This window comes from Phascolarctos cinereus, unplaced genomic scaffold, assembly GCF_003287225.1.
Source record: "Phascolarctos cinereus isolate Bilbo 61053 unplaced genomic scaffold, phaCin_HiC Scaffold_3;HRSCAF=262, whole genome shotgun sequence".
In the NCBI taxonomy this organism is placed as follows: domain Eukaryota; kingdom Metazoa; phylum Chordata; class Mammalia; order Diprotodontia; family Phascolarctidae; genus Phascolarctos; species Phascolarctos cinereus.
In genome coordinates, this window is record NW_027555736.1 from 116,342,770 (window position 1) to 116,362,815 (window position 20,046).

The following is a 20,046-nucleotide window of genomic DNA, read 5'->3' on the forward strand; positions in this document are numbered from 1 at the left end:
ATACTAAAGGAGATACCTTGCTGGGGTTGTGAACTAGTCCAACCACTCTCGAGAACAATTTGGAACTATGTCCAAAGGGCTAGCAAACTGTGCATACATTTAGACCCAGCAACATCACTACTAGATCTGTATCCCAAAGAAATGAAAGAAAAGGGGAAATGATATATGTGTACAAAAATTTTTCTAGCAGCTCTTTTTCTAGTGCATAGAATTGGAAATTTGAGGAGCTGTCTATCAATTGGGGAATGTCTGAACATGTCCTGGTATGTGACTGTGATGGAATACTACTGTACTACAAGAAACCTCAGACTTATATGAACTCATGCAAAGTGAAGTAAGCAGAACCAGAACATTGTACACAATTATAACAATATTATAATGGATCAAATACAAAAAGCTTAGCTACTCTGAGCAAGAAATTCCAAGGAACCCATAATGAAAAATGCTATCTACTTCCAGAGACATGATGAACTCTGAATGCAGACTGAACCACTTTTTTTACTTCCTTTATTTTACCGTTTTATTTTGTTGTTTCCTTTTGCAACATGACTAATATGGAAACATGTTTTCTATGGCTTCACATGTATAACTGAAATCAAACTGCTTGGAAGGGAGAAGGGGACAGAAAGAGGGGAAGAATTTGGAACTCAAAATTTTTTAAAATTACTGTTAATTTTTTTTACACATATTGGGAAATATTTAACAAAATAAAAGATAAATAAGAATGCCTGAGGAAAGGAAAGAGACATATTGGAAATTAAAGGAGATATAAAAATAAAGATAGCATATTTAGTGGTTATTTTAAACCAAGTACTGAAACATATTAATGTACGAGATCCTCAAATTAATAGTGATTTCACTTTGAAAAGTCAAAGCTGCATAAAATACACAATATTTTGATGTTCTCCTGATCCCCTCAAAGGTTCATGTACTCCCCATCCACAAACTATCTTCGATTCATTTTGTATATATTATTTTCATATTTATATATGTACATATTGTTTCCTTCATAAGGATATAAGCTCTTTGGGGGCACAGACTATTTCACTTTTGTCATTATACCTATAGCATTTAGCACAGTGGTTGGTACACAGTAAGCCCTTAACAAATTTTTGCTGATAAAAAGTCAAATTGTAAAAGATAGAGAATTGAAGAAATATAGGCAACAATCACTTGCAGCTTTTTTTTTAGTACTTTAGCTATGAAAGGGAAGAAATAGATGGGGGTAGTACATTCAACAAGATATATGACAACATGAGGTAGAAAATGTAAGGTGAATTTTGGAGAACAATCTGGAACTATGCCCAAAGGGCTGTAAAAATGTGCATACCCTTTGACCCAGCAATAGCACTTCTAGGGCTATATCCCAAAGAGATCATACAAATGGGAAAAGGACCCACATATACAAAAATATTCATAGCAGCTCTTTTTGTGGTGGCAAAGAATTGGAAATTGAGAGGATGCCCATCAATTGAGGAATGGCTAAGCAAGTTGTGGTATATGAATGTAATGGAATACTATTGTGCTATAACAAATGATGAACAGGCTGACTTCAGAAAAACCTTGAAAGACCCGTATGGTCTGATGCTGAGCGAAGTGAGCAGAACCAGGAGAACATTGTACACAGTAACAGCCACCTTGTGTGATGACTAATGTTGATAGATTTAACCCTTCTCAGTATTACAAGGATCTAAGACATCTCCAGAGGCCTCGTGATGGAAAATGCCATACAAATCCAAAGAAAGAACTATGGAAGTTGAATTGCTATTTTTTTTTCCTCTTCTGTTGAGTTTTGTTTCCTCTATCTGATGGTTCTTCCTATTGTTTTAATTTTTACTTGAAATATCACTAATGTGAAAATATGTTTAATAGAATGTAAATGTATAGCCTATATAAGACTGTGCGTCGTCTTGGGGAGGGTGGTGAGGAGGAAGGAGGAGAAAAATTTTAAACTCAAAAGCATATGGGGGGGCAGCTAGGTGGTGCAGTGGTTAGAGCACTGGTCCTGGATTCAGGAGGACCTGGGTTCAAATCCAGCCTCAGACACATAACACTTACTAGCTGTGTAACCCTGGGCAAGTCAAAAAAACAAAACAAAACAAAAAAAGCATATGGAAGTGATTATTGATAAATCAAAATAATAAGATTTTTTAAAAAAGAACTATTACTCGAAATAAATTTGAACTTGGCAATAAAAAAAAGAAAACATAAGGTGAATATGAATAATAACAATGAAAATTATAATAGCCAGCATTTGTACCAATACCTACTATGTGCCAGGCACTATGCTGAGTGCTTTACAAATATCTCATTTGATCCTCAAAACAACTATGGGAGGAAAGTGCTATTATTGTTCCCATTTTACAATTAGAGAAACTGAAACAAAGCTTAAATGACTTACCCAAGGTCACACAATTATTATCTGATGTCACATTCCAGCACAGCACTCTATTACTGCACTTACCTAGTGAAGAGGAGAGTCCCAGAAACAAACTAGAGGAAAGATATGACTTTTCCAACTTAGGGAAGTAAATCATACAAGGCTTCATAGAGAGAATAAAGCTCAAATTAGGCACTGACAAGGTATGAGGGAGAAGGAAGAGGAACCAATTCTAGTGATAACAGAGGGAGAAGGGTGAGATGAGAGGGGGATAAGAGAACAGAGAATAGAGACTGGTTTAATTTAGATGGAATACAAAAAGAAAGAAGTTAGAACTAGCCTGTGGAGAGCTTTGAATGTTAAAGCTAAGAAATCTGTATTTTATTTGGTAGGCAATGGGGAATCACCATACATTTTTTAAGAAAAACTTACTTCAACAGAACAGTACATCAGGAAGATTACTTGGGCAAGCATGTCATGGGTGAACAGACACTAGAGGCAACAATAGCTACTAGAAAGTCATTTTAATAGTCCGAGGAAAGGCTACAAGAGTCTAAACCAGAGTAGATGTAGTATGAGTTGAAGAAAAGAAAAATTATTAGTATGGCAGATGTAGAATCAACAGGATCTAAATAATTCTTCCATATGAAAAGTGATTTTCATTGAATAAAGATGTTCTGTGACATATTCTATTCTCAAAGTATTGATTTCTTCCCAATCATTTAGAAAATCTGTTAATTTTTATTAATTGAAACAGACACTTAAAGCTATAAAAGAACTGCTCATTTGCATTTTCTTTATTTTTCAGAAGCAAAAATTTCTAAAAACCATTATCAAAGGCCAGTTTTCAGAGGAAGAAATCTAATCTATCAAAAGCCATATAAATATGCTCTTAATCATTATTCCAGAAATAAATGCCTATTAAAACAACTCAGACTCTACCACACACTGATCAAATGAACGAAGCTGACAAAAAAAGGAAAATGACTAACATCGTAGGGGCTGTGAGCAAATGGGTATGTTAACACACTGTTGGTGGAGTTGTGAATTGGTCCAGCCATTCAAGAAAGCAATTTGGAACTATGCCCCAAATGTTATTAAATTGCAATCCTTTGACCCAGTTTGAACTCCAGCCTCAGATCAAACACTTGACACTTACCAGCTGTGTGACCCTGGGCTTAACCCCAACTGCCTAAGGAAAAAAAAAAGTTTCAGAAGTATGAGATGAGCAGTGTTCCGCATGTGTATGTTTATCTACTTTAACTCCATTCAACCCCTTATAATTTCTAGCCTCCCACACCTTCTCTTTTCCCATAAAAAGGGATATGACTCTTCCTTACTTCCAAATGGCAAGCTGTCTAGATCAGTGTCCTATTCAGGGTTTACAAAACTTCCTGGTGTGGCCTGAACCAGATTAAAATATAATGCAGAAAAGTTTAACAAAATAAATAAAAATACAATACAACACAATGTTAATTTGTGGTTTTCACAGTCATATTATGGAGCCTGCAGGGATCCACTGTGTATAAATTCCTTTGTCTTTACCATAACTTACCTCACATGTTATTTTTTAATATGTATTATTCCCTCCTCCCACCATATTGTATTTCTTTCTCCTAGAGGCAAGAACTAGTTATGCTTACATTTTTGTATCCTCAGCACTTACCAAAATGCCTTTTACACAAATGCTGAAGAGCAGGTTAGGGCTTTATGTCTTTAAAAAGCAAGTCTAAACAGGGCTAAAATGCCTATAATCTCAAAGCTTTGGGCAAAGATTTAAAACCTTTTTGAAAATAAACTGTCAAGGGTTTACCCAAACTTCTAATTTTGAGGTTAGTCCATTCAAACTTTTCTCAGGGATTTGGCATAGTGAGAAAAGTTGAGTTTTCACATCTACAAGCAATTGTGTTTTTAGAGGACAGCAAGGACATTCAGTTTCATTTATAAGTCTCCATCCAGAAGTTTACAGAATCATACTTCTCATCCTATGAGTCACTTTGCATAAGATGTGGTACTGTACTTTGCACTAGAGGAAGGGGAGGGAGGGGAGATTGGGATGGCATAAGAAAGTCTAAATTAGGTTGAAGGCTGGGGGCAAGGGAAAGTAACTGGGTTAAGCTATTTAAAAGCTACCCTCAATTTACTTTCAAAGATGCTGTATTCATTCACAGGTGGATACTTCTTATTGAGGCATACCTCATTTTGTTGTACTTCGATTTACTGTGCTTCAAAGATATTACATTTTTTACAAATTGAAGGTTTATGGCAACCCTGTGCCAAGCAAGTGTATCAGTGCCCTTTTTCCAAAAGCATGTGCTCACACAGTGTCTGTGTCACATTTTGGTAATTCTAGCAATATTTAAAACTTTTTCATTATTATTATGTCTGTTATGGTGATCTGTGATCAGTGATCTTTGATGTTACTAGCTTTTGGGGTGCCATAAACCCAATATAAGATGGCAAACAATCTATAAATGTGTGTTGTTCTGATTGCTCCACTGACCTCCAGTTCCTTCTCTCTTCCCCCTCTCCTCAGGTCTCCCTATTCCCTGAAGCACAACAATACCGAATTAGGCCAATTAATACCTCTAAAAATAAAAGAAAGAGTCAATCAATGAAGCAAAGTTCACTGCTGTCTTATTTTAAGAAATTGTCACTATCTTCAACAGCCAGTAAGACCTTCCCTTAACAAAGAGATGACTTCACTGAAGGCTCAGATGATGATTAGCATTTTTTTTTAGCAATAAAGTATTTTTAATTAAGGTACATACATGGGTTTCTTAGACATAATACTATTATACCCTTGATACACAATAGTATACCGTAAACATAACTTTTATATGCAATGGGAAATCAAAAAATTTGTGACCTGCTTTAGAAACCCAACCCAAAATATCTCTGAGGTATATAGCCCCATACCTGAAAGTAGAAGTGACTAGGTGTGAATTCCAAGACATTATTAGTATTTCAAACAGTAGAGGGACTTGCATAAACTGCTTTTACACTTTTGCCTAATCTCTTTTTACACCATTTCAGTCTTGGGACTCAGTCACTTAAATAGGTAACAGAGTAGCTGTTAATTCCAAAACAAACAGAAAAACATGCTTTTTATAACATTTCAAAAGTGTCAAAAGTACCTTTGGAACCATTTAGGGGCTTTAAGGAAGCAACATTCAATGCAGCCTTAAAAGAAGTAATAATAGGGGCACTGAGGTGGCACAGAGGATAGAGCACCAGTCCTGAAATCAGGAGTGCCTGAGTTCAAATCCCGCCTCAGACCAAACACTTGACACTTACTAGCTGTGTGACCCTGGGCAAGTCACTTAACCCCAATTGCCTTAAAAAAAAAAGTAATAATAGCTTAGATTTTTTTAGCCCTTATACCTAACACTTTATATCATTTGAATCAAATCACTACTAACCGAAAGGTAGTACAAACATTCTTATCCTCATTTTACAAATAAGGAAACTGAGGGTCAAATAAGAATAAGAGACTTGAACCCTTACAAATAAGGAAACTGAGGGTCAAATGAGAATAAGAGATTTGAACCCGGTTCTTGGACTCAAAAAGACTTCAAAGCCCAGTGCTAGTAGTAGTACTAGTGCTAGGAACAGCAGCAGTAGTAACAGTAGTAGTCATAATAGTAGTACTAGTAAAAGTAGTAATAGAATATATATAGCCAATTAATGTTTTCAAAGTGCTCTTACATGGTATATCATTTAATCCTCACCAGGATTCTATTCCTCATGCCAGCTACCTGCTTATATGACACTTTTCAGTGCATGCCAAAGGTTAATGATACCTGAAAAATCACATCATAATGAGGTAGCTTTAAGCTAATTTTTTAACCAAGTATTAATAGGGGTTGACTACTTCTTCCAACTGCTCTTCCACCGTCCCCTAGCTCCCTCTGTACCTCAGATATAAATATTTCTTTCAGTTCGTTTTTAATGGTTAGAATATAGGAAAACACAGATTCATTCAAAAACAGGTTTGGGTATATACACTTCTCAAGAATTAGGAACAAAAGTTACCTATACTAAACCATTTACCGGCTCTCACAGAGAATACAAACAGGAAAGGCAACCTACATGACTACTTTGTAACATAATAATATAATAGCTATTTTTTTAAATCCTGAATTATGATAGTCACAATCCAAAGCGATGGCTGGCCTCCAAAATGATTGTCAGTAGGAAATAGGAAGAAAATATACTAGTAATTTGTGATTCTTTTCCCCATGGTCTACTGGTTAGGATTCTGTGCTTTCCCTACTTATTAACTCCTGGGTTCAATTCCTAGTCAGTAAAGGACTTTAGGATAGCAAACTATACTGTATTGCATGGGGCCACTGGACTTGGGAGCCAAGAAGACCCGAGTTCAGATTTTTAGTCAAGGCACTAATTAGCTATCTATCCTTACGACACATCAATTTCCCCTTTCTATGCCTCAGTTTCTTCAACTGTAAAATGAGGCAGTTAGACTCTAAAACCTCTTCGTTCTCTTTCAGCTCTAAATCTCTAATTCCATACTGCATGCCATATCTACAGGATTATAAAAAGTGACAAATATTCATCTCATACACTGGTCACCTAGCACTTATTAAGCACCTAATATGAAACTGGCACTATTAAAAGGTTACTTATGTTCCTTGATCCATTCATTTAAAAAGCATCAAAAAAGTTACTAATAAATACATCTGACATCCATAAAAAAACTAAGAAACTTTTAGAGTCTTATTCCTAAGACCTCTTCCCTAAGAAAACAAAATTATTCATATTTTGCTTCCAGACTCAACCATAAACCTTTATTTTGTACAATATGTCTACAAGAGACTGTAACCAGGTAATCTGAAGAGACTGACCAAGAATCACCAATTTGGATTTTCCTATAGTGTAAGAGAAAGTTGGCAGTCCTTACTCGGGATTCCATATACAAAACAAACTGTAAAGAGCTATAAAATAATCCTGTCTAAAAGTTAAAGAAATGAAAATCAATGAAAATCAAATTCATTTTCTCATAAATTTTGAATGAGGTAAATATTTCATATGATAGGTAAAAGACTAAATCAAAATTTGGATTCAGTTATTCAAATGAAAAGTCAATTAACCATTCTATTCATAAAAAGGTAGAAAGTACTCATATTCTTACACATTAAGAAACAACTTAAAATACAAGTGTACAACAGATCCTCAAAGAAATTAGTTCACTAAGTAAAAATGACTGAGTAACATTTTCAATAATGAAAGCTAAATTTCTATCCTCTGGTATAAAAATTGAACTTAAGTTCAAATATTGAGGAAAATAGAACTTTTCAGTCGTGACAGAAAAAATTTCCACCTATAAAACCATCAAATACAAAATACACAATCACTACTATGAAGTCTAAAAGCTGCAAGTAGTATAAAGTGAGAATTATTGCAACTAATTAATAATCTTTTCAGAATGACTAGTTATAGTATTTGACTTACAAAATGGATTAGAATGTTTTAATAAAATATTTGGCTTAAGGATAATTAATTCCTATTCACAAATATTGTATCACTGGACCTTCACTGGTAAAACTAGCATTTTAAAAATACTACTTACATTTGTTTTGCATTTTGCTTTGGGGGTGTGGGGGGACAGGGTCGGAAGAAGAATCAATATTAAGCGTCTAGACTAAGAATCCAAATTGTTTCTAGTCTAGCTCATTTAGCACAGAAAGTCTAGTAGTGATAAATACATATAATCAGCAAGTCATCAGGAAACAAAGAATGCTATTAAAGGCAAAGAGATATATACTACTTGTCTATATATAGTATATACAATTAAGGGTAAGCCAGGGTCCTTAAAACCAATAAAACACTGAAGGGTACTGATATCACTTTTAAACCTAGACCTAATATTATCATTTACTTAAACTAAACATTATTTTGGCTGTTCTTGAAGTCCATATAAAAAACACTCCCAGTAGCTACATGAGAACTATAATATGTAGAGTGGATTGTTAGATAAACAAATGGAAGGTTACTGACACTGCTTCTTTAGACTCCTTTAGTGATACTTCCAGTTACTTAGAATAAAAATATCTTAAAGTCCTAAATAGTTCTATATTTAAAAGCATACAAAGATAAGGCCTAAATAAAAGCAAAGTTAATTTAAGTATAAATGACCTACTACTACTGAAAAATGTATAGTGGAGATGTTTCTTGGTTTTCAGAAAGTATTTTCTCAGTTTCCTTCAGGTGGACATGGCAAGAAAACTATTTAAAAACACAGAAAGGGAACTTTAGACCAAGAGCATTAACTACAGAAAACAAATCCAGTCAAAGTAGTCTCACACTTAATTCAGTCTTCCTAATTCTTTTTATATCCCCCAAAATATTCAATTTCTAACTTCCAAATTAAAAGTTTTAAAAGCAGTGAAATTTTACTGAGGTACCTTAACAAATCTGAGTCCGCAAACTACTTAAGAATTTAAGCCCCCTGGGTAGGTGTTACTTTAAAAGCAAGGGAGCCATTCTTTTTAAAGTAAATAGGCCCCTGGATTCACAGTTGTAATGCAGCAACAATCTTTTAAAAAAAATTTTTTTTCCTTTAACAAAGAAATGCCAAATAACCAAAACATACTATAATTTTTAAATAAAAGACTACTGTATCATTTCCTAATAAAAATGTTTTTTGAAATGTAACTCAAGTTTGAATCATATGCTTGCAAGGCTTAAAAAAAATTCCGTTTCAATCTCTACCTTTCAAAGAAATAAAGATGTTTAAATGAATCAAGGTGAAAGCAGTTTTGTTTCGCTTCGCTTTTGTTCAAAAGGAAATAAATGACCCTTTTCAAGACGATCAAATTATACCACGTATATATTTTTTAAAATCTAAATTTCCCATTTTAGTATTTACATGTAATTAAAAGTTAAAGATGATGTTAGAATACAAATGCAACTACAATATCTCAATACTTTCAGGTAGAACCTATTCGATACTCATTCAGCTACTTAATCTCTTCAAAAAATTAGCATTTTTAAAAATCAAGCAGACCTCCTAAAGTTCTCATTTTTTATTCAAGAATTATTCTTCACATAAGCAATACACGACAAGATTCTCATATGGAGGGGGTCTAGTTTTAAATAAAAGACAGACACTACACCAAATTAAATCGTCACAGAAAGTCAAGTTGGATTCTCTGCACCCTATTTCCTGTCCAAACAGCCCTTTTGTTCTGCTTCCCTGCTTAATTCTAGTGTTCAGCTAACAATGGAAAAAAAACAATGGCAAAATCTGGCATACACAGAAACCTAAAGGTGCACGAGTGTGAAACAGAGGAACATTATGAGATGAGAACAAAAATCCTACCAAAACCTCCCCAATTTTCTGTTTGCTTCACCTCAGATTAACTTCACTTGAAGCAGTACTCCAAAGCAACCAACCCTGAACACCAAACCCCGCCTTCCTTGAGGTTAGTGGCTGAAGAGTCAGATCTCCACCTCTTTTAACAAATTCTTCGTTTTGATTGGTTAAGGCTAATATCCATTATTTTAAAGAACTTTTCCCAGCTAGCAGGTTAGGTTAAGCATGTTAAAACACCCTGAAAAAGCTGCCTCCTTAAAGAAACAGTCTGTAATGAGTGTTCAGTATCCTCCAACCTATCGAATTTGTTTTCTACCTATTCAGAAAATAAAACTGCATGGCCTATCAATTAAGATCATGCAGGACCGAAAACTTACTTGATGCAACTTCATGCTATCAAACCATTCAGAATACAATGCTTTAACTGTGGCTGGAATCAGCCCTGGAAAAGAGGTTAGTTTTTTTTTTTTTAACTGTGATTTCACTGGATTTCACTTTGTCTAAAAATTAAGATGTACCTTCCCCTTCCCCCATCAATTCTTGCTGTCAGAACTTTTAAAAGGGAGAATTAATATCACACAAATAAGATACTAACTTGAAATTAAAAACTGATGATGCTCACTTGAAATGGTGGTGAATAACAGGTAGGTTATGCTATTTTGAAAAGTTTCAACTAGTTTCAGTCTACTAACTTCGGAAATGATTCAGCAACATTCTTAGCGTTCATGCCTTTTAACTAATTTGGATACCCTTAAATCGGTTTCCACTGTGCAGAAAGTCATCCTGAAGATCCGCTAAAACTTGTAATTATCATTCATCATAAGGTACTAAAAATTTGTTTCTGGGATATCTCTTAACATTTTTTGACAAGTTTGCCAACAATATCACAAAATTATCATAAGGTTTTCAACTGCATTTTTTTCAATTGCAGAAGAAAATGTTATAGAGAGTAACAGTAGTTCCATATTATACCTTAAGAAGTCTGCCTGACATTATATGTCATTTTTATAAAGTTATTCTATCTAAAGTTACTGCATCTACTGTAAACAAAGACCGAGTTCCTAATAACCTAAGTAACCAAGTTTATTTTTTTTGTCTGATCAATAGAAAGTTTTTAGTCCTTTCAAAAATTCCTCCTTTAAGGTACTATATATCTCTGGGTCCTAAAGACAGCTAAAGGAATTACACTCAGAAAATATTGCTAAATGGGCTTGTCAACAAAGAGTCTTTAGAGTAAGTTTTAAAATTTTATATAATTTATCAATGTTGAAAATTGTCTTATAAAGTTTTCAATGATTGCTACTTAACAGTTCACCAAACATTCTTTTTAATGGTTCAAGGAACTAAATTATATACATGATTCCTGTAATCATGCCATTGCAAGACAATTCTTTTGTGATAGTATGAAATTTTAAAGAAACACATAAAAGGTGCTTTGAATATGAAGTGACGGCCTTTTTTAAAAAATTAAATTAAATTCACATATTTGTCTCTAAGGATCAAACATGAGGCAATAAAAGGCGAAAAAAGCTAAACCCAAGAAGCCCAGACAGCTGCATAATCTATTATGCTGTTTAAGTGTACAAATTGAAAGAGCTAATTCACAGAGTTCTAGTCCCAAGATGCTTTGCAAGAACTCAGTGCTTTGAATGCACAGCACTACAACAGTAAAGTTCATCAGGTTTTCTTCCTCCCCTAACTTCCCATTTGTTCTTGGAAAAAAGTAAAGCCACCAAAGTAGCAGGTACACAACAGAAGCAATAAACAGAAAACTAATACAGCAGATGTGGTATAGTGTGTGTATGTGACTAGTCAATTTTAGAGGTCACAAGAAGATTTTAAAACACCAAATTTGGTAGGCATGAAATTGGAAGCAAATAGCTGCAGTTACACAACAAAACAACCTTTGATCTGACCACAAGCCTTCACCCACAAAAGTTAATTATTGGTATGAAACAGACACAAGCAACATAAGATATAGGTTACAATTCAGCAATCCTGCACAACCAGGATGTCATCAACACACCTGCAACCAGTAGTTAGAAAACAAAGACTAAAGAAAAGTAGGACATCAAATTCAATAAAGATAAACTCAATTTCATAAAATAAAAATCCAAATATTTATTTTTCTAAAAAAAAAAAGAAAGAAAGAAAAATGCTTTGTACGCCAAAAGTTCTCCCAGGCATAAAAAGCTGATTATCCCAGTATGGAAATCTCCTTCAGAAAGGTCAATTTAGAAAGCTGCAGGGAAAACTAAATGGGAACACACGAAGAAATCCATTATTAGTAAACAAACCACTAACCAACAATGTGGAAGACATTTACCAGAACAAGGAAATCAGGTCTCCAATCTGATGTGACGTTATCTCCGGAAGAACAAAATTTTCACATCCTAAGAATGCATATTTCACCCCGTATATCCAAGAGGTTTTCCCATATGATCATTTTAGAAAGAATCTGAGAATAAGCCACATCCAGTTTTTCTGCTGATCAAGATCCTAACAAGAAAAATAGGAGCAAATATATTGATAACACTAAATTTAAAGTACTTTAATTTATAAATGGAGCAAAGAGAACTTTTGTACAATTTCTATGGCTGAAGAAGAGACTTAAAGTCACTCAGATTTTTCTAAAGAATCCACTTCCCAGAAGACACAGGTCTGCCAAAAACACTTCTTAAAATTATTCAGAATCACAAGAGAGCCTAGACAGACCTTACTAGATCATCATGTTGGAACCAAAAAAATCATTACTAGGAAGGGTAATTATGGAAAGGAGACACTTTACAAAAAAAAAGCTCTCTCAATGAGTTCATTAATAAAAACAAAGCTGAAGAACCACCTCCACTGCCCACAAACAGTATCAGGCTTAAGAGAAAAAGGATATAAAATTAATTTTCTACATTATTTATAACATTATGGCAAATCACTTCTTGAATGAACCTGCAAGGGGATATGGGATGTTTAAAAAAGTTTTTTAAAAGTTAAAAAACATAATGTTACAAGTGTACTCCCGGGATTTCTTTCCTTTCAAAAATTATAAGTTAAAAGTCTTCTCTCTACTTTTATGTTATTTGGTTTAATCAAAGACAAAAGTGGGTTATTTTACACGTACATGTTATCTTTATGAATTTGAGCAATTTTCCACTATCATTCCCCCCTCAACCCCCATGTGGTAGAAAAATAAGGGTGGAACAGAAAGGCAATTCTTAGTCTTGACAACGGTTTAGGCTATTTCTACCTTATGAATATGGCCAGAGATTGGACCTATGGATTTCAATAGTATAGGGAAATTGCCAGGTAAGTAAACTACCTCTACCAACGCAGGTTTTCTGTAATTTATGCTTTGGAAAGTGGCCTAGATTAAGTGTTTTTAGCTCAAGGTCACAGTCCAGTATGTCAAGAAGACTTCCTTATTTAGATACCGCCTCTTATCTTAAAAGTAACATTTTTTTTAAATCAAGCTGCAGTGTTATTCTTTTACCTATCATATCTGTCATTGTAGCTAGCTTTCCTTACAAAAAAATTCCAGCAGTAACTAGGAAATTTTGCAGAAGTCACCTTGTTGACTCTATTTCAAGTTTTTCCCTCAAGTTACAGACCCTTACTTAATACTCATGTTGCCTGGGGGTGGAGGTGGGGGAAGGGTTATTTCCATTTTATATACTGAAAAAATTAACAAGGCAGCACACTTGCCAAGATCACAACAGTTAATATAGTTTTCTATATGTCTTCAAGTATCCTTTCCATACTATGATGCTTTCTTCTAAAGATGCAAATAAAAAAAATTCTTATTCTTATTTTTTAAAATTCAGAAAAGATTATATGCTAACTCCATTTTACTCCTGGCTACTAAAAACACCCAAGCTAAAATTCCTTTTCAAAATACAATTTTTTTAAAGGCAACTGGAGTTAAGTGACTTGCTCAAGGTCACACTGCTAGTAAGTGTCAAGTGTCTGCTCTGAGGCCTGATTTGAACTTAGGTCCTCCTGACTTCAAGGGCTGGTGGTCTATGCACTGTGCCACCTAGCTGCCCCTAGAATACAATTGTTTTAAAAATCATTTTTGTACCCATTTAGTTTAAAGCACCCAAGACTAAATCTGTAGTATTATTAGAAACGACTTTTTACAGTTAATTTGTTAACTCAATTTACTTTTCATCTGGAATCAATGTTTGAATTCCAGCTATTAACATTTTCAAACTATGGTAACTATGTGGATTACAATAACGGTTACTTATTAGGACGTATGTGGTGGGAGAATCTTGAGTTTCTTACAGAAACAACATCCTTTCCATTACAAGTTCAATTTTGATCTAGACAATATTTAATAGTGAAATTTTCGAAACTTTATCTTGATCAATGTTTAAGTCAAAAGCCTTGCTTCTCCCAAGAGAGGAAAATACTAAACCTATCCAACTAGAATCAGAGGCCTAAAATAATGTTGTGACCTGGAAAAACAGTATTTTAATACTAGCATCAGAAAATTCCTAGTAGACTAGCTAAAAGAGCAGTTGTGTCTAAGGAACTACACGATCGATCTACCAAATTCACATTCTATGCCAAAGTTACTACCTCCCGAAGAGGATAACCAAGAGGGAATCATCAAATACCGAAGACTTCTATGCCAGAGGATATAAAAATGTGTCCTCTCCCATCCTCTAGAAAGAGATGTTACCAAAGCTTTAGACTAGACACCCCAAAAGGATAACTTTTACAACACTAAATAGTTCGGGATGTTATACAGGAACAGTCGTGAACAGTACAGGATCAGTTTTAAAGGTGCTTAAAACGTGGTACACACGCCAAGCGTCTAAAGAAACTCCCAACACCACCAACAGTAACATAAAAATTGGGGTTAATAGGGCAACAAGAGGTCGGGGAACATCCCGGGCCAGAAAGTAGTTACCCAGCGACCTAAAAAGGTAAACAGGTCGATTAGGGATCAGTTGTCCAATGGAAGCCTACTCTTACCCCGCCCCCCCCGGGGGAAACGCTGCCCAGGGCCTGTGTATCCTAGAAGGGCCCGACCCTCAGAATCCAAAGCCCTGGACCTGATCTAGCTTTCAGAAAACAAAGTACACTCCAACCCCACCCTAACCGGGCCCGGCCCCGAGTCTCCTTCCCCTCCTCTCCCACCCCAGAGGCCACAGCACGCCCCAACCTAATCTTCCCACCCCACAGCTCGCCCCGCCCCCGGACACCCCACACACACGCGGCCTCCCCAAGTCTCCGCCCACCATCCCGCCCCCACCCCCGCCTCTGCTCTCCCCTCCCCCCATTATCTCTTCGGCCAGGAATCCCCTCCCCCACAAACGTCCCCTCTTCTCGCTCCCTCCTCTTCTTTCTCCCTCCCCACCCCCCAAGAGTGCGAGACCCACAAGGCGGGGGGAGGTCCGGCACCACCACCTGCTGCGTGGGCGCTTCCGGCTCCCCCCTCCCCGCCAGAGCCGGGAGGGGCAGAGGGAGGCGCCTAACTCTGAGCTCGAGAGCCGCCCGCCAGCCTCTCAGCCTGCCGGCCGGCCGACCCAAACGGGGGGAGGGGACAGCTTTAGCCGACTAGGGCTCCCGGCCACTCTCACCTGGCGGCGGCTCCCTCCGCCGGACACGGCCCGCCACAACCGCTGCCGCCGCCGCCCCCGCCGCGGGTGAATGGGAACAGGTGAGGCCGTCCAACCCCCCGCTCGCTCCGGCTCCGGCTCCGGCCCCGCCGCTGCCGCCACCACCGCCGGCCCCTCCGTCCGCTGTTTATTAAACTTTTCTGTTTGGTTGTTCGGCCCGTGACGCGACCGCCGGGAGGAGCCCTGGGATTGGCCGACGCTCGGCGCTGACGCGGCGCCCCCCTCCCGCAGCCTAATTATTACCGGCGGAGGCGGAGCCGGGAGACGGGGGACGGGCGTTGGGGGTGGGGCGACGGCTCGGAGAGCGCGGTCATTGGGCCGAACCTGCGGAGCGTCGCTCCCCCGCCCTCCCTCTTCCGTTTTCCCTCCCCCTCTTCGTCTCCACCCCCTCCCTGTTTGTCCCCACCCCCTCTCCGGTCCCTCTTCCCTTCAGCTCCTCCCTCCACACTCCTTCCTCACCCTCACGTCCTACTCCTTCCCCCACTCGCAGCTGCGTTCCAGGCACCTAATAGTTTCGGGCACGGAGAGGGGCGTGGCCGTGACGCGCTGGGCTTTCCCAGGCGAGGTGAAAATTTAAAGGGACAGGCGCAGCAGAGGCACCACCTTCCACCTCCCACCCAGCCGGTGCGAGGTGGGCGGGGCGTTTCTTTCCCTGGGTCACGCAAAGAATAAAGTGCCGGGAGCTTGCCGAAGTTGCACCTGCGAGCACGGCTGCTGAGCAATCACCTTTCTCCAGTGCCTACTTACTCCAAATCTATAAGGGCAAGGGCAGAATAGCACCAGGGATCCCCAAGTGGGGATTCTGTCCGAAAACAAATTTTTATACTAGTTTACGGGTTGAAGTGTAAAGTCAGGGGATGCTTTTCTTTCCACACTGTCTCCAGATGCTTGCAGTTTGTCCCCAGCTGGGCAGGAGTTGCTGGTGACAAACCCCACCCACACGTGTGTGTGCGGAGGCGGATGGGCCTTTGGACAAACTCTAGAGTCTAGATCAAAACTACTTTGCATAGGGAGGTAGGATATTTTGCAAGTCGGAGTCCGCTCTTCCTAAATTCTGGAATACTCACTTTAAGGAGAGTGTTTCTGCCCATATTGAAGGCAAAGAAAGCCCCCCTCCCCGACTTTTTTTTGTTCACACTTCAAGCCTAGATCCATACTTCTAGCTTGAGTCAGTACCTGGATATGATTGAATGAATGGCTGAGATAAGGTAACTTCCTAGTTGCCCTCTAATCTGTATCTTGTCCATTTTGCAGCTTTCTAATAACAAATCCAGTGCCTTTTGAAATTGATTTGCCACCAAGTTCATCCAAGTGACCCTTGGGCAAGTCACCACAAAACTCTAATCCTGTTTTCTCATCTGTGAAACTGGAATAACCAATCAACATTTTACAGGTTTTTAGTTTAATAGAAATTTATACATTATTTTAAAATATACTCCTGAGATTGATTCCTAGCTGTGGCTATATTGGTGAAACTTGACTGCATGACTACACAGGGCCTAAGTATTACTGAGAATCAAACTGTCATCATAGACAAAGAGGTCTCTAGGCTCAAAAGTAAGAGGGAAGGCTAAATCTAGAGACCAAGTCAGTAAATTCCCACCCTTAATGATTGCAATGAGCAATTGTACACGTCTTCAGATTGGTCTATTTAAAGAAAATTAAGTTCTCCCTCTACATTCTCCATTGACAACAATATAAAAAGGAAAAGTCCCTGGAGTCAGAAGACTTTATGTTCAGATATGGTCTTTCTTTGACTTATTAGTTTTGATTTTTTACAAGTCAGTTAATTTCTTTGACCTTAGTTTTCTCATCTGTAAAATGGGAATAATCCTCCCTCCCCTCCACTTTTTGAGATAAAAAGTACTTTACAACAGTTTTTTGTTTTTTTATTTGTTTTTGTTCAGATCTTTGATTTTGTTGGTGTAGGGAGCTCTTTAGTGAGGAAAATCCTCTACCAAACTAGATCTGAAACTTTTAGTCTTATAGAGTTGCCTGAGGGCACTGTGAAGTTAAATGATTTATCCAGGTTCTTATAATCAGTATGTATCAGGGGCAGTATTAGAATCCACTAGTTGGGCCTGTCTTCAAGGAAAACTCTTTATCCACTCTTCCAGTTTACCTCTCTTTTCCTTAAGTTACTTGCTTATCCCTATCACCTGGCCTAGAGCCTGGCACTTTGGAATGCTTAATAAATACTTGTTGATTGATTGAGCTCATCTACCCTAGGTTTCAACTGGTTATTAGTACATAAAGATGACCCAAAAATTAATATAATCAGTCCCAATTTCTTTTCTGAGCTAGACTTCCATTTTTCAACTGTTTTGCTCTACAAACTCAGCATATCTGAAATTTAAATCATTTTCCCACAAAACATTCCCCTCTTCCTCCCAATTTCAAATAGGGATCAAATGAGATAATATCTGTAAAGCAATTTAGCTCAGTGCCTGGCACATAGTAGGTTCTGTACAAGTACTTATTTATCCCCTTCCCTTCCACCCATTTCTGTAGATCCATCTTCCTCTCAGTAACCCAGGATCAAAACTTCAGCGTCATCTCTGACTGTCCTTTTCCTCTCCCTCCAACGCGCAGTCATTCACTAAGCCCTATATCCAACTTTTCAATTTCTTTCCCAATCACAGAATCACCCTAGATCTCACAGACCTCGTAGGTCAACTAGTTCAACCTGTACGCAAATAGGAACCAACTCTATAACATTCTTGGCTAGTGGTCATCCAGCCTCAGCTCAAACCCTTCCCAGTGAATCACCCCCTCTTCTCTCTAATTGCACTTCCTCCACCCAAGGCTAGGTCCTCCTGGCTCACCTAGAATTATAATAGCCTCTTGATTGGTATGTGAATGGAAGTAAGGTGAAGTAAGCAGAACCAGGAAAACAATATGCATGACAACTACTGCAATGTAAAAGGAAAGCATAACAATAAAACTAATGCTGAACTTGTGTAATTATAATGACCAATGCAGGAGTATACCCCCCAATCCACCATTCTTCTTTATCAAAATAAAGGGGCTGGTGACATTGATCAATTTTGCTAAACTGCTTATTAATTTTTTTCTTTTAGTTATTTTAAAGAGATAGTTTTCTGGGTGGGACAGGAAAGGGATAGATTGAGAAATGAAGGTGATATAAAAAGAAAAGTTATCAATAAAATCGTAAAATAGTCTTTTGACTGGTCTTCCCTCAATTCTCTCCTCACACCCTTACCCTCTAATCTATTGTGTGTGTGTGTGTGTGTGTGTTTTGTGTGTGTACATTTTTCTAAAGCACAGTTCTGGTAATGTCATTCCCTTCTTTAAAAAACCAAACAAACATGATATTCTCCATTGCCAGCAAATAAAGATCAAACTCATAAAAGTAATATTCAAGAATCTCTCTAATTTGACCTCAACTGACTGACTTACAGCACTTCTTCATGCCCCAGATACACAGACCAAACAGAACTAGTTGTTTATTCCCTCAGCATGTCTCTAAGGTCCTACCTGCCCTGCCAAGACCACATCTCCTACTGAAAACCTGCCCATCCTTCTAGACTGTTCAAATATCATCTCTTTCAAGAAGTCTTCCTTTCACCTTCTGCTGTGGCTGCCATTGGGGCTATACAGTAGTGTCGCAGCCATGGCCATCTGATACCCCATGGCCGTAGGTCTCAACAAAGGTCCCAAAGTTACCAAAAAAACTTTTCAAGCAGCAACACTGCCACCATGGGCTCTTAACCAAACACACCAAGTTTGTGACAGATATAATTCAGGAGGTGTGTGGATTTGCCCCTTATGAGAGGTGGGCCATGGAATTGTTAAAAGTCTCCAAGGATAAGCGAGCTCTTAAATTCATCAAAAAAAAGGGTGGGAACTCAAATCTGGGCCTAGAGGAAGAGAGAGGAGCTCAGCAAAGTCCTAGCTGCCATGAGGAAGGCTGCTGCCAAGAAGGACTAAGCTGGACCCTGCCAACCTTCCCCACTTATCCAATAAAGATTTGACAAATAGAAAAAAAAAAGTCTTCCTTTCCTGCTCCCAAACGCAATGTAAATGCTCTCTCTGCTAAACTAACAGATCACTGTGTGACTCTACATCTTATATTAATTACCTTGTGTTATACCAATAGCTATATTTATAATTGATTTATTTCCCTGGCTCTATAAGCTCCATGCAGGCAAGGACCATATGTTTTGTTCATCTTTGTGTTTTATATTCACCAACAGACCAGCAGCAGGCATAACAGTAATATCTACTATTTTTATATAGCACTTTACCAACATTATCTCATTTTATCCTCACAAACAACACTAGTAGGTAGATGCTATTATTATCTTCACTTTAAGAATAAAGAAACTGAACCAGGTAGAGGTTAAGTAATTTACCTAGGGTCACAAAGCTACTGAGTTGTCTGAGGCCACATTTGAACTCAGGTCTTCACAACTCCAGGTCCAGGGCTTTAAGCACCATGGCTCCACTTCGCTGCCACTAGACATTTAATAACTATCATTTTGAGCAAATGTGGAAGTACCCATTCTACAGCAAGATTTAGAGATACTTTACTGATGATATGCCTGGTGCTTATCTATGTCATCAGGAAGTAGCCAATGCATAATCTACCAATGACTAATAGTCTGAAGCAAGTAATTCAACATGCCAAGGTCATACCATAATCTAACCTTGAACTCTAATTTCACACTTTCATAAAATTGCAGTAT

General features: G+C 37.8%; 1 protein-coding gene and 1 pseudogene across 3 annotated transcripts in view; one reads left to right on the top strand and one right to left on the bottom strand.

Moving 5' to 3' along the window:
• ZFAND6 (zinc finger AN1-type containing 6) overlaps window positions 1-15,313 on the bottom strand; it is a 97,376-nt gene extending 82,063 nt beyond the window's left edge. Inside the window, exon 1 of one of the 3 annotated variants that reach the window (XM_078151116.1) lies at window positions 15,299-15,313. The gene's annotated coding sequence lies outside the window, so the exon portion shown is untranslated. Of the gene's footprint in view, window positions 1-9,722; window positions 9,774-12,042; window positions 12,188-15,298 lie in introns of those variants that run through there. The other 2 variants (XM_078151117.1, XM_078151118.1) reach the window with 2 other exon arrangements.
• A 3,658-nt stretch (window positions 15,314-18,971) lies between these two features.
• Window positions 18,972-19,545, top strand: LOC110193817 (large ribosomal subunit protein eL36 pseudogene; annotated as a pseudogene).
• Window positions 19,546-20,046: the final 501 nt, after the last annotated feature.